Source organism: Ornithorhynchus anatinus, chromosome 11 (genome assembly GCF_004115215.2).
Source record: "Ornithorhynchus anatinus isolate Pmale09 chromosome 11, mOrnAna1.pri.v4, whole genome shotgun sequence".
In the NCBI taxonomy this organism is placed as follows: Eukaryota; Metazoa; Chordata; class Mammalia; order Monotremata; family Ornithorhynchidae; genus Ornithorhynchus; species Ornithorhynchus anatinus.
In genome coordinates this window covers 43,029,610-43,041,813 of record NC_041738.1, presented here as the reverse complement: position 1 = coordinate 43,041,813, position 12,204 = coordinate 43,029,610, and the positions used below count along the sequence as shown (strand labels likewise).

Genomic DNA, 12,204 nt, shown 5'->3' with positions numbered 1-12,204 from the left:
CACTCTGTTTACACCTTGAGCCCCTTGGCAGGAAGATTTGTACATAAACCAAGCCCACCAACCATTTATGAATGTTATTATTAGGTATATTGATAATAGTAGTGGCATTTGTTAAGGGTTTATTATGTAGCAAACACTGAGGAGACAGGCCCAGAGATGTTGTGCCCTGCCCAAAGTCAAACAGCGGGCAAGTGGCAGAACCAGAATTAGAACCCAGCTCCTCTGACTTCCAATCTCATGTTGATTCCTTTAGGCATACTGTTTCTCCTCTATTGCTTTTCCTCCGCTGACCATGAAGGAACTAGATGACCCTTCTTTACTCAAGCCAAGGTCCTCCTGGTCCGTCTCCAGCTGGGATGCTGTAGACCAAGGCCCAAGGCATTGCAGCGGAGCAGTCTTCTCCCAGAGAAAACACACATTATTACCATGAATGTGAAGATCCTGTCCGACGTCTGTTGGACTGGACCGTCACTCAGGCAGTGGGAAGGAATGCACTGGCCAGAGATCATGAAGTCTGGGGTTAGGCTTGGAATTTATCAATCTTATTGATTAAACACTGGCTAGTAATAATAATTATGGTACTTGTTGAGTGCTTACTATGTGCCAAGCACTGTTCCAAGTGCTGGGGTAGATACAAGCTAATCAGGTTGGACATAGAACCATAGGGTCTTACCTTCTCAATCCCCATTTGAAAGACAAGGTAACTGAGGCCCAGAAAAGTTAAGTGATTTGCCCAAGGTCACTCAGCAGAGATGTGGTGGAGCTGGGAATAGAATCCAAGTACTTCTGACTTACAGGCCCGTGCTCTATCCATTAAGCCATGCTAAGCACTAGGAGAGTACAATAGAACAGAATTAGCAGACACATTCCCTTGCCCAGAAGGAAGCTTTCCCAACCAAGATACCCTTCAGGCCCACTGAGACCAGAAGCAACCCTGAAACCGGAGGCTGGAAGACATTCATTGTAACCATTTCAGCTTGTCAGTTTGCCATTCTGGTGTCCTTGGTTTCAGTGAAAATTTTCTTTAAGCTTGATTTGGCAACTGTAAAGGAAGAGTAGGTTAGCTAAATCATCAATTATTTTTCTGGGACCCATAAAGCTACCAGTCAAACATCATTCAGTCACCAGTTCCCCACTCCTGGTCCAGGATTTCCACAACAGTCCGCCTCTCATTTAGTCAGGTCCTTAGTAAAGTCCAGTTCTAGGTGTTATAAGACATGAAATTCAAAAGGGATGTACAAAAGTGGTTATGGGACTGAAGAATTAGGCCTTTGAGAAAAGGCTATGAGAAGCAGCATGGCCTAGTGGAAAGACCTTGGAGTCAGGCCCTGGGTTCTAATCCTGGATCCATCGCTGGTCTGCTCTGAGAGCTTGAGCAAGTCACAAAACTTCTCTGTGCCTCAGTTACCTCATCTGTAAAATGGGGATTAAATCCACCTCCCTCCAGCTTAGACTGTGAGCCTCAAGTGGGACAGAGTTGTATCCAGTTCCATTGTCTTGTATCTACCCCAGAGCTTAGTACAGTTCCTGGCACACAATAAGTGCTTACAAATACCATAAAAAAACCAACGAACAAATGCCAATAAAAACAAGCTTAAGGTTTATTTAACCTGGAGGAGAGAAGCTGTAGGGCAACTTAATAAGTCTTCAAGAGTAATAAGGGTTATGATAAAGGCAGTATTAAACATCCCCCTAAATACTGACAAGATGATATTGAATATTGATATTGAAGCTGCAGCATGAAGGATTTAGGTTAGATATAAGAAATTCATTAATTCATTTGATCGTATTTACTGAGCACTTACTGTGTGCAGAGCACTGTACTAAGCGCTTGGAAAGTACAATTCAGCAACAGATAGACACCGTCCCTACCCAACAATGGGTGACAGTCTAGAAGAAATATTTTGATGGTTGTGATACGCTAGAATGGATTGCCAGGAAGACTTTTGGTATCCCTGTTTCTAGACGTCTCTAAAAGCAGGTTGCAGAGGCCTTTGAAAAGGGACAGTAACCAATCCATCTGGGAGAAAGGAGACTGTTGATGGAGGTGGGTATGTTGGGAACTGAGCAGTGGAAGGAGGGGAGTCACCGTAGGAAGCAAGATGTCCCAGGATTCCCTACTCTGACCACCAGAGATCCCCCAGACATCCAACAGTGGGCCTCGATAAGTCACCTAAAAAGTTGCCCTCCTCACAGGGACACCGGACTCTCTGAACAGCAATCCCGTGGAAAGCTAGAGAAGGTGGGAAACATGGGGACAGAATTCTCCCCACTCTAAGAAGATGGTGTTGCCAGTAGAACTATTCAGAAAGATCAACATGGGAGAGGGTTTCAAGAGAAACGGTGAGGTGTGATTTTTGGCTTTGAAGATAAGTTAAGAGTTTGTTATTGTCATTCGATAGCACTCAGTAGCCTGGACAATGGCATTATTGTGCAGCCGACTAGTGGGGCAAACTGTGTGGTTAGAGTTTCTTCCTTGGTCATTACATGAGTCAGGCAACTGGGAGAAAATTCACTGATGGATATGGAATGCTTTGATTTGTAGTGTTTCCTCAAGCCATTAGGAAAGGGTTTGTGTGTGTGTGTGTGTGTGTGTGCAGGAGGTGTGTGGTGGGGGTGTGTGTGTGACTAGTGAAATAGAGGAAACATTGCGCTCTCCTTTTCTGTTTACACAAGCAGACCGCCTGTAACTCTGAGAAGCTTTCTCCACACTGTACGTGTCTAATTAAGCTTAATGGGGGCCCAGTTCAGAGTAACGTTGTAATGACAGGTCGAGGTGGCTGGCACCGGGTGAGTTCCCTAGAAAAACAGCCCGTCAAAGCAGGTCGAGGTTACCGCGCGAGAAAAACGAAACCTTTAGGGGGAATTGTCGGAAACCGGAGCGATTCTCAGTAACTCAGATTCCCCAGGAGTGTAGCTGGGATGAGGGGAGCAGGCAGGCAGGCTCTGTAATGGGCTCCACTTGTGCAAATATGAGCTGTTTTCATTGAATTAAAAAAAGCTCCCCCCGCTGCTCCTGCCTCCCCGCCAGAGCTGTTTGCTGAAGTCAGGGAGGCGGGACTGGTTTGGGGGGCTCGTGCCTCATTATCGAACCGCAGAATCCATTACTCGAGAGGCCCTTGCTTAGAGCTGGGGGGGTGAGGTTGGCATTCAGGGGAGGCTCCCGGCCCTCTTCTCCTGAGGCCACGTGACTGAAGCCTTTCTTGCCACGTTGCTCCGTTTCCAGACCCTGTTCCAGATTGTAAGGGGATGTGTGAGGTGTGTTTTTCCTTTCAAAAGTAATAATAAATTCATTAAAACTTTCCCCAAAGCACCAGAGTCAGAAAACTTCAAATTCTGCTCAAGGGGATAAGATGGATGAGAAGATTCATCCAAAAAAATCTGTTTAACCCTGGGGTCAGCCAGATGGGATAAAATGACTCCGGGAAGTGCGGAAGATAAGAGTTTACTCCCAAGGAGTTTTTCGGAGCAACCTGACCCAAGGACACCTTGCCACCTGTGATCGGGCAACTTGCTCCCCTCCTCTACTGCCTTCAGCACTGCAAAAGAGCTGGAAATTGGAGGGAACAAGTGCAGCACCAACCTCATTCAATAGTAATAATAATTATTATTATTATTATGATATTAGTTAAGCACTTATTACATGTCAAGCATTGTACTGAGTGCTTGGGGTAGAGAGAAGCAGCGTGGCTCAGTGGAAAGAGCACGGGCTTGGGAGTCAGAGGTCATGAGTTCAAATCCCGGCTCTGCCACTTGTCAGCTGTGTGACTGTGGGCAAGTCACTTCACTTCTCTGTGCCTCAGTTACCTCATCTGTAAAATGGGGATTAACTGTGAGCCTCACGTGGGACAACCTGATTACCCTGTATCTACCCCAGCGCTTAGAACAGTGCTCGGCACATAGCAAGCGCTTAACAAATACCAACATTATTATTATTATTATTGTACAAGAGGCTACCTGGCATAGTGGATAGAGCACAGGCCTGGAAGTCAGATGGCCATGGGTTCTAATCCTGGCTCCACCACTTCTATGCTGTGTGACCTTGGGCAAGTCACTGCAATTCTCTGTGCCTCACATATCTCATCTTTAAATGGGGTTTGAGGCTATGAGCCCCATGTGGGACAATGACTGTATCCAACCTAATGTGCTACTATCCACTCCAGTGCTTAGTTCAGTGCCTGGAACATAGTAAGCACTTAACAGATACCAAATATTATCATTATTATTATTATTAAGATAAGCAGGTCCCACATAGGGCTCCCCATCTAAATAGGAGGGTGAACAGGTATTGAAGCCATTTTGCACATGAGGGGACTGAGGCACAGAGAAGTTAAGAGACTTGCCCAAGGTCACAGAGCAAAGTGGCAGAGCCGGGACTAGAACCCAGGGACTCTAACTCCTCAGTCTGTGCTCTTTCCACTAGCTTCCACCTCCCCCCTAATCAATCACTCTAATCAGTCAGCCCAACAATCATTGGTTTTATTGAGCATTTATTCTTTGCAGAGCATTCTACTAAGCACTTGAGAGAGTACAAATAGTTAGAAGACACTATCTCTGCCCTCAAGGAATTAACAATCTAGCTGGCAAACAGATAATAAAATAAATTACAAGCAGGGGGAAGCAATAGAGGGTCAACCTATGTGTTGGGGTGAGTACCTAAATTCTTAGGAGGTGAGGACCTAAGGGCATAAGTGACACAGAAGGGAGATAAGCAGGGTGGAGAGATGAGATATTAGTCTGGGAAGGCTTCTTGGAAGAGATGTGATTTTCGCTTTGAAGATGGTGAGGGAGATGATGGGCCAATCCTGAAGGTGGAGGGTGTTCCAGGCAGGAGAGGGCATGAGCAAGAGGTTAATGGCAAGAGAGATGAGAGTGAAGCTGGTTGACATAAGAGGAGCAGAATACCCAGGCTGAGCTGCAATAGGAGAGAAACGAGGATAGGAACAAGGAACGTGGAGGGAGCTGACCGAGTGTCACTTGAACAGGGACTTCAACCCTGCTCCCTCAGGCCCACAACGGCATTTCCGTGACTGACTGACTCAACTATGGAAGTTATCGGAATTATCTCAATCTTCAAGTGTGATATCCGGCTCTCTCCTGTCACCTGCCACCCCACTCCGCCGGGCCTCCGGCTCATTTTAGCCAGCGGCAGAGTCCTGTTCCTGAGTGAGGTTCTGGAAGTTGTTTTGGAAATAGGGTCGCTTGACTGGTTTACGTTGGGTGACTCCAGGATGGTGTTGGACATGATTGAAATCAGGTAGACTCTCTGCAGGTTTCAGAGCCAAGCTTTTCCATTTTTTTCCCTCCAGAGTCACTGCCCTGCCTGGTGTCCAGTTCACCGTGGGTCATTTGCAGATTCCATTTTTTAATAACACTCCCTTGGAGTGAGCAGGGCACCCATTTTTCCTGAATTAGCCCAGGTTTATAGTTTTTGGCTACGTTTTCTGAAATCCTCCTGGAACAGCTATATGTCTACTCTTTCTGTTTTGTTAATCTGGTCTCCTTAGTCTGGTCTGGGTAATAAAAAGCAGAGGGCCGCAGTGAGAGGGGAGAAAAGAAACCCACCCGAAGTATATACGTCTGTTATTTTTTAATATAGCACTGTATTTCTACCCCTGGATAAAATGAAATGCTGGGAGAATGAGCTGCTTTCATTCCTTGTGGCAAATACCAAATGAGTTTCAGGTCTGCCGCTCAGCCCTGACTTTGAACTCCAGGGGGAAAGTTTGGGGGACGGTAGATAGGAAGGGGCCACCCTCTCCTTACCGCTCCCCTGAACTCATTCTTTGACATAATTTTCACTGGTGAGACTCCTCATTCTGCCCTCCTCCTCCTTACCTTCCCTTGGCCATGCTCCCCTTATCTCTCCTCCGTTAAATGATCTCAAATATGCGATTTGATAAAGACAAACAAACACCATTCAATTTAGTCCCTCCTCATGCCAGACTCCACTTTTTCCCAAAGTAATTAAGATTAATGCAGTTGATAATTTGGGCTGTATTCTTAAATGTGCTCTGCTGGCAGTATCTCAGATATAATTTTACCTTAGAAGATTTATCTGAGCACTTAGGTAACAGATATTTTCTTAGCCAACGACAGCATTTAAAAGCAAAATGAAAGGTTAATATTTCTTAAATAAATGTCAAAATGAGTTAGGCTTTCTTAAGGTCCCTCAAAGAGGTTGCTGTCAATTCAAAGCCTTCAGCTTATTGGTCTTGGGAAGCGCTGTACCTGTGAGAGATTTAGAGGCATTTTTCATCATTCTGGCCTAAGCTGCGCAGGTGAGGAGCCTGAAGAGGAACATGGCCAATCCCGGGGCCCTCCAATACCCTCTGGTGGGCTTCCCAGCTAGCTCGAGGAAGAGGTGGGCCTGCCAGTCTTCACCTAGGGACCCGGGTTCCTTTGGGAGGTATCACACGGTGATGTTCAGACCAGCTTGGGTCTGAACTTGCCTGAAAGCCACAGCATGGCACAGTGAAATATCACACAGTGGTGTCGTAGCAGCATGACCTCATGGATAGAGCACAGGCCTGGGAATCAGAAGGTCATGGGTACTAATCCTGGCTCCGTCACCTATCTTCTCTGTGACCTTGGGCAAGTCACTTCACTTCTCTGTACCTCAGTTACCCCATCTGTAAAATGGGGTTTGAGACTGTGAGCCCCGGGTGGGACAGGGACTGTGTCCATCTCAATTTGTTTCCACCCCAGCCCAGCCCATAGTAAGTACCTAACAAATACCAAAAACTATCGCTGTTCCCCCACCCCCCAAGAGAGGTCCCTAAGTAACGCTCCCTTCCCATCCAGCAACTCCTTTCTCTCCAATCAATCAATAAATAAACCAGTCATATTTATTGAGCACTTACTATGTGCAGAGCTGTACTGTACTAAGCGCTTTGGAGAGTACAACAGAATTAGCAGACATGTTCCCTTCCCCTACCGAGTTTACAATCTAGTCTTCAATCCTTCCCCCTACTCTTCTCAGTACAGCCCCACCAAGACCCTCCGGCACATTCCCCGTGTGGTTAACCCTTATTTAGTCTCTGTGGTTTCCTCAGAGCGTTCCTGAATTTTCAACCTTGGCCTCATTCACAGAATAGAGCACTTCAGAAATGGGTGTCAACTGCAGCATGGAGGGGTTAGGTTAGACCTAAGAATTTCCTGACAAAGAAGATGACCAGATACTGATACTGATGGTCAGATAGTGGGATGAGGTACTCGGAAAGAAAATGGTGTCTCTTCTGGAGTTCTTTAAAAATAGAATACGAAGACCTTTCTTGTGGGTTCAAGATGTTCTTACCTGCCTGAAGGAGGGGATATTCTAGATGTCTTCCAAAGTCCCTTTCAGCCTAGGGTTTTATGACTGAATCTGCTCAGCTTAAGTAAGTGAATGATGGCAGGGTTATCCCTTTAATTTAAACAGTGTGTGCATGTGTGTGTGTACATAGCCCAACAAAAATATTCCAACCAAATGAAATCCACTTTGAGACCTCAATGATCTGGTTAGGCTGTCTACATGGAGCAAATCCACCAGGCAACTTCTCAGTCCTCTATGTCCCCTGTGCCGTGCAGGCTCAGTCTCTGATTCTTGGGTACCAGATAGAGTAAATTGGCACAAGTGAGTCTTCTGGCCTTCCCATAAGCTGATTGGCTTCTCAGTGAGTGAAAGCCCCAGTTCCCTGCCACCGGTGGTTTCCAACTCGGCCATTTTAGATTTGTTTTTATTTTTCCCAATTCTCCAGAGATTAGACCTCAGCCCAGCCTCTGTCCACCGGCCAGATTTCAATCTATTCGTGACAGATAAAAATATAAGGTTTTTTCAGCTTGAAAATGCCTGTCGCTGGACTCTCCTCTCTCCTCAAACAGACCAGTCGATTGTTGAACAGACCCGTGGGCACTGGGAGAAGTCTACTCCAACTCCATCCCCCTGCCTTCACTCAGACCCATCCAGGGAAGCTGAGACCTCCAGAAGAAATCTCTCAACTGAGATATGGGCAGCAGGGGTATGCCTGTTAGGGAGGTCATGGAGAGAGGAAATGTAGCTTAGTTATGTACTCAAGGTATGTGGGCGCCTTGGATACAGTCCTCTCAAACAAGTGGAAGCCTGGGAGTCAATAGGTGGATTTAACCCAAGGTCATAGGACTATTGTCCAATAATCAGCCTGCATATCTCCAGGCAGGTGGGGGAAGATCACTCCACTCTCAATTCTGACCCTGGAAGCTCCACCCAATGCCTAGTTTCATGGCAATTTTCCCGGCGTAATGGGCCAGATTGGTCTGGGTGGAAAATCAGTTAGTTAGAGAAAGGGCTCCCCAGTTAGCATCCTTCCTGTCTCTTTTTCCCATTTCAGATCCCTTTGGATTTGCGCCTCAGAGCTGGAAATCTCATGAGAATGGACATCCACTTGAAGATTTTCTAATTGGGATGGGATTATCCTGCAGTTGCATGAAGTATTGCATATTGGGTTTTTAATGAAATTCCTGGCCAGTCATTTTTCACTTGTATAGAGGAAATGGGCTAAAGCGGCCTAGTGGAAGCAATGTGGCCTAGTGAAAAGAGCACAGGCCTGGGAGTCAGTGGACCTGGGTTCTAATCCCAGTTCTGTCAATGCTTGCTGGGGGTCCTTGAGCAAGTCACTTAATTTATCTGTGCCTCTGTTACTTATCTGTAAAATGGGAATTAAATCCTCCTCCCACCGGTTTAGACTGTAAGCCCCATGTGGGACAGGTACTGTGTCCAATCTCATAATCCGGCATCTACCCCAGTGCTTAGAACACCTAGTAAACACTTAAGAAATACCATAAAGAATGCCAACGACTGAGATTTTGGGTTACATATTAGAAAGAAGGAGCCCAATTCTCATCATTTATAGAGATAATGTCTCACTCTCTTAACCTTTTCAGACTCCCTAGACTCAATTTCAATGAATGATTAGGAAGTTGCTTAGCTACAGTCTGTCTCCCAACATTAATAATAATAACTGGTGTTTGCTAAGTGCTTACAAAATGCTGGGGTAAATACAAGATATTCAGGTCATACAAAACTCCCTGTACCACATGGGACACTCAGTCTAAATTAGAGGGAGAACAGGTATTGAATTTCTGTTTTACTGGTGAGGACACAGGGGACCAGGAAAGGGAAGTGACTTGTCCAAGGTCATATGGCAGGCAAATGGCAGAACCAAGATTAGGACCCAGATCCTCTGACTCCTAGAACCATGTTTTTTTTCCACTGGGACAAGTTGCTTCTCTTAAACTTTTCTTCTCAATTCTATCAGACCATAAAGGGTTTTAATTGACACATGACCCCAGGAGATGTTCCTTTAGGCAAAAGAGGAAAGGAATTTGTCACAAGGACAGAATTGCTTTGGGATTGGAATTCACCTTTCGTCTTCAATTTGGTTCCAATTTTAAAACATTCCCAGTTTTGGTTTGGTTTGGTTTGGTTGTGTAGGAATTAGCCATACCTTGTGTGTTTATTGGATCAGGAAACTTTTATGAATCTTAAGTACTTAATGCAGTATTCTGAACACCCATAAGCACTTAATAAATACGATTAATTGATTTGATCAACCATGAGCACAGGAGATAGGGAGCATGGGGATGAATGAAATTGCAGATCGTTCCCAAAGATAAACTGAACCAAATAGTTTCATACTCTCCTCTCCCACTCAAATGGTTTTGCCACAGCTAGTGGATGTGTTCGTATTGTAGGCTGCTCATTTATGGGGCAAAAAACCAGTTGCTGTGGGGTGAGACAAAACTGGGCAACCAAAATCAAGGATGCAGTAATGCAACACCTCAATAGGTGTTTTCATCTCAACTGAAAACTGGGAGACAACTGGGGCCGGTAGACTGCGTGTCCCATGATGCACTTCAATTAAGAAACCAGTGGTTCTTTTTGAGCAAGACCTTTGAGAAGAAAGTGAAAGCACCAGTCATTGTATACCACAAACACAGTAGCAAAATAAAAGACAGTCTTTGTGCAGGCCTTATTGGTCCAGGAACATGGGTCATATATTGGCCTTTTCAGCAACACACGTGATGATGATGATAATTGTTAAGCACTTATTATGTGTCAAGCACTGTTCTAAGTGCATGCACTCACAGGGCAATTTCCCAGTGGAGTCTTGAAGTTTCAAGTACACAAGACAACATTATACACATGTGAAATGAGCCCACGTTTGGGAGTCAGAGGCCCTCAGTTCGAGTCCTACCTATGAAATGGCCTGTTGTGAAACATGGTTTACATCACTTAGCCGCTGTGTGCCTATAAAGAAATACCCATCCACACCTTTCAGAGCTGTTCTAAGAACAAAAGGAGATAATTAATGTGAAAGAGCTTGTAGAAATAAAATTCTAAAACAATTAAGAGTATTATGAATGCTTTTAGATTGTAAACTCCATTAGAGTCTAAGCTCCTTGAGAGCTGAACCGTGTTTTTCTTCTTTTGCACTTTCCCAAGCAATTACTTTAGTGTTCTGCACACAGCAAGTCCTTAATAAATGTCACTGATTGAGTGGCAAAAATCTAATTGTTAATGGAAAATGAAGTGTTTAGTTTGGTACCCTGGGATATAGTGAAAACTCCCCCATGTAGGGCAGGGAGTGTATCAGATCCGACTGTGTTCTGTCTACCTCAGACTTGTTCTGTGTTCTATGCTTAAGGTTTATTAAATAGTACCATAATTACTATCTAGGCCTGCTAGCGGCCTTACTTAGAAAAGGTTTTTGGAGGAGTGGGAGGAAAGTGATCTGAGAAGAAGCAAACAGGGAGCAAATGAGAAGGCACAAAAAATCATTCCACAAGGAATGGCCAGTGGGTCAACAAGTGTTGGGGGCTTAGGTGGGGGGTAAGGGAAATTAGGTGTCCTGGGGTTTGGATGGACAGTGGCCTTGAAGACCATGGTGTGGTCAGAGAGTGTGTGTGTGTGTGTTTGTGTGTCTGTGTGTGTCAGGGGGGAGTGGGTGTCCATGGAGGGGGACACATGCACCACATAGAAGGCATCTGGACAGGAAGAAGCAACATTCAGTATATATGAAAGGAGCCTTAACCTCTCATCAGCAATAATGCTTTTCCTTCCCACTCCCACACTTCAAGAACTGCTCAAGCTTGATCATTGGTTTGAGTTTCCCAAAGAGTCCTACAGGCAGAGCTGGTGGAGAGGGCGGGCAGCCATGATGGGAGAGAAAAAGAAAGGGTGAGGGGTAGGAGGAGAGGGAGGGAGAAGAACAGGAAGAGAGACATGGCAGGAACAGAAAAGAGATGGAAAGAAAATAAATGGGTCCTTTTCCCTCTGGAGGTTTATAAAAGTTAGCAGCATATCTGGGGAAACTGATCTCTGTGCACTTCAAAGCCGAAGCCCAGGGCCTGCTGAAACAAATACATACTGTGGGGTCAAGGAAAAGGTTTTCCAAATGCTCTGCCAGTTACTCAGGCAACAAAGCATAAATATAAGAACATCTTGACCTCATTCCCTGGACCGCAAGTGGCCATGGTCCCGAGAGTTCAGAGATGCCAAGGAAGCTTGGTGGGGTGCAATCTGGTCAAGAGAGAGGAATTGGGGATTGGACTCATGGGGCTTCTTTTTTCCTGGAGCTCTAGGGAATGATGAGGCTTGCTCCATTGGGCGAAACCTGAAGAAGCAACATGGTTTAGTGAACAGAACTTGGGCCTGGGAATCAAAAGGACCTGGGTTCTAATCCCAGGTCCACCACTTGTCTACTATGTGACCTTTGGAAAGTCACTTCATTGGGCCACAGTTACCTCATCTGTAAAATGGGATTAAGATTCTGGAGCTCCATGTGGGATAGGGACTGTGTCCAACCCGATTTGCTTGTATCCACCCCAGAGCTTAGGACAGTACCTGACATGTAGTAAGTACTTAACAAATACCATAATAATAATTATTATTAGAAGGATCAGACTGTGGAGAAGTGACACATTAACAATCAACCCTCAGCTAAATCATGTGTTTCTGTAGCAGTGTTGGGAAAAAAGAGCTCAGTGTGGTCTGTGGACACAGTGAAAGGCTGGACAAGTCAAGAGTCCTGGTTTCTACCTCCATTTCTAAGCTCCTTGTAGGCTGGGAACATTCATTAATTCATTCATAATTTATTGAGCACTTACTGTCTTCCATTTCTGTTATATTGTACTCTCCCAAATCGGTGATTGAGTGCTTTAAAGCCACTGTGAGGGGTTTTTGTT

The 12,204-nt window shown here is 45.3% G+C and overlaps 1 protein-coding gene across 1 annotated transcript in view; it reads left to right on the top strand.

Annotated features, from left to right (window-relative positions):
- Positions 1-12,204, top strand: part of ZNF469 (zinc finger protein 469) — a 134,872-nt gene that overhangs the window by 80,227 nt on the left and 42,441 nt on the right. The window lies entirely within an intron of this gene.